The sequence below is a fragment of the Cucurbita moschata genome, unplaced genomic scaffold (assembly GCF_002738365.1).
Source record: "Cucurbita moschata cultivar Rifu unplaced genomic scaffold, Cmos_1.0 Cmo_Scf00002, whole genome shotgun sequence".
In the NCBI taxonomy this organism is placed as follows: domain Eukaryota; kingdom Viridiplantae; phylum Streptophyta; class Magnoliopsida; order Cucurbitales; family Cucurbitaceae; genus Cucurbita; species Cucurbita moschata.
The window spans coordinates 529,042-532,129 of record NW_019268518.1 but is presented as its reverse complement, the minus strand read 5'-3'; the positions used below and the strand labels follow the sequence as shown (position 1 = coordinate 532,129).

The following is a 3,088-nucleotide window of genomic DNA, read 5'->3' as shown; positions in this document are numbered from 1 at the left end:
GATCGGAAGGGTTTGAGTCCACATAATTCCGATGACAGATGAGATGAAGATTGAGAATGAGGGAATGATTTATATAGAGATGGAAAACATAATACGGAATGTGATGGGGAAAACCATGAATTATGAACTAATTATGCCATGCTTGGGAATTCAAAGAGAATAAATTCATTCTCGGTTCCATGTTTAATTACGGGCTAGATTTTTTATTTGGATTAGGTTCAAATAAATGAAAATTTTCTAGATTCAGCTAGTTTATGAATTTTTTTTAGGATTCACGAAACTTAATCCACTTGATTATGGTTAATCTTAAAAGATACCTTTTTACTTGTAGGTATATATTTATTGTTTTATTTTGTTTCATAATGTTATTTATTTATTCTTCTCCAATTTTTGAAAATATATATTAAAATTGAATTGGTTAATTAAATGTTCAAAAATAAATAAATAATGTTAATATTTTCTTAAAATTTTGAGTAAATGAAATGAAGTAATTTAACCTAAATTTTTTATAACCTATTTAGATTGGGTATATTATATAACAAAAATTTTGGATTAAAAATATTTACTACTAATTGAGTTATGAATTTTTGTATTTCTTTTTTCTTTTTTTAAAAGGAACCGTAACTCAAAACATATATTCATGGATGAAATAAAACCTTCTACCTCTCGGTTAATAGAATATTTTAATTACTATTGAGTTATGTGCAGCAGAGCTAATCGCCGTCGTAGGTCTCCCGATTTTGAGGCCGAAACATCGTGACTGGTTTTTCGCATCTCTGCCGTGGGCATTTATTCCGGTTGACTTCAAACAACATTTAGCTGCTATTTTGGGAGCTATTCTCCGTGTGTAAAATTGCTAAAAGAGAGTCTTTAAGAAATGATTATGAGTTTATAAGTAAGGAATAATATCACAGGACAACAAGCAGAAAGTACTTAATCTCAAACTAGACAGTATCATATCAGTGTAGAGATGGATGGTTCCTAAAACTTGGTAATTTTCCATTTATTTTTGCAGGATTGGTAAGAAAGCACATAATATCATACCATTACGAAGATATTGTCCACTTTGAGTTCACCTCAATAGACCCATGATTGTTCCCTAAATTCGCCGAGTGGGACTTTCATCCAAGTCCACATTGAGTTCACCCCAATGGACCCATGATCATTCCCTAAATTCGCCGAGTGGGACTTTCATCCAACACCTCCCCTCGAACAAAGTACGCCTCCCCTTAGTCGAGGTTCGACTTCTTTTCTTTTCCTTTTTCTTTTGGAGTCCTTTGTTCGACATTTGAGGATTCTATTGACATGGCTAAGTTTAGGGCATGACTCTGATACCATGTTAGACGAACACGACTCTCCACAATGGTATGATATTGTCCAACTTTGAGCATAAGCTCTCAACACTTTACTTTGCGCTTCCCGAAATGCCTCACCCCAATGGAGATAGTATTCTTTGATTATAAACCCATGATCATTCCCTAAATTAGCCGAGGTGGGACATTCATCGAACAAAGATCATACCATTGTGGAGATGAGAGATTTCTAAATCTTGGTAATTCTCCATTTATTGATGCAATTTTGGATAGAAAAGCCGACAATATCATACCATTGTGAAGATTTGATTTCTAAAACTCGTTAATTTTCTCCATTTATTTTTGCAATTTTGGGTAGAAAAGTAGACAATATCATAAAATTGTTGAAATTCATGATTGCATTAATTCTCCATTTACGGGAGAAAAATATAGAATGTCATATTATTGTGGAGATTCCTAATTCACTTGATAATTCACCCTTAGTTTTTACAGTTTTGAGGGAAGATTTCCAGTAATTCATGATTCTCTCACAAACTTTATTACAATTCATAAAATTCTCGAACCAAAGCTGCTTACAAAGAAGAACCATAAGGCTTTTCCCCAATATAGTTACCAGGAGGATCATAATTGCAAACAACAAACTGAGAATTAGCCTTACAGGGCACTCTAGCACATCCAAGCCACACCGAGCTCCGCCACACCATCTGAGTGTAGTGTCCACATTCACCACCCACGCATTTATTCGACGCATGATCATACAGCGGCTTCTCGTTCGCCCACAACTTCACCGCGTCCGCCCCAGTGAACTAAGGGTAGTAGCCCGCGGCTATGTTTTCCCCGTACGGCCCAGTTGAGTGAATCATGGCACAGTCACCCTTTCTTTTTTCTACATAGGCTTGAGAGTACGCAGCCACGGTGTTGCTCCATTGCATGGGGCCGACGCCAACCTGGTCTCTAGCGCGGTTGTGAAGCGCAAGGTAGTCACGGGGGGCGTTTTGAGTGTTGGTTAGGGCGAGGAGGAACATGAAAGTGGCAGTGAAAGTAGCCATGATCGGAGGGGTTTGAGTCCACATAATTCAGATGAGAGATGAGAGATGAGATGAAAATTGAGAATAAGGGAAGGATTTATATAGAGATGAAAACTTAATATGGAATACGATGGGAAAACAATGAATTATGAACTAATTATGCCATGCTCGGAAATTCAACCATACATTCGGGCTTCCATGTTTAATTAGACTAAATTTTTGTTTGAATTAGGTTCAAATGAATGAAAATTTTCTAGATTTAGTATGAATTTTTTTTTTAGAATCAATGAAACTTAATCCACGTAGAGGTTAATCTTAAAATTTAAGATACATTTTCACTCACCATTTAGGTATTTAGGCATTCATGCAGGTATATATTTATTGTTTTATTAACTAAATGTTTGAAAATAAATAATGTTAATATTTTACTTAAAATTTTGAATAAATGAAATGAATTAATTAACCCAAAAATTTTATGATTGATTTAAGTTGGGTTTATTATATAACAGAGAATCTTGAAGAATAGAAAATCAACTAGCCGATTGACTCACTCAGTGGTCCGATTGACTCACTTAGTGGTAGAGTGTAGTAGAGTCGGCTAGTGGCTAACCCAATTGACTCACTTGGCTGCACTATGATTAGTCTGACTTGATCCATTAAACTTTCCATTCTGATCTATAAATTCATCATTTTTAAAATAATAGTTGAATAGGTTAAATTTTTATATTAAAAAAATTAATTTTTTAA

General features: G+C 34.7%; 1 pseudogene; it reads right to left on the bottom strand.

Moving 5' to 3' along the window:
- Nucleotides 1-1,885: 1,885 nt before the first annotated feature.
- On the bottom strand, nucleotides 1,886-2,386 carry LOC111460145 (annotated as a pseudogene).
- Nucleotides 2,387-3,088: the final 702 nt, after the last annotated feature.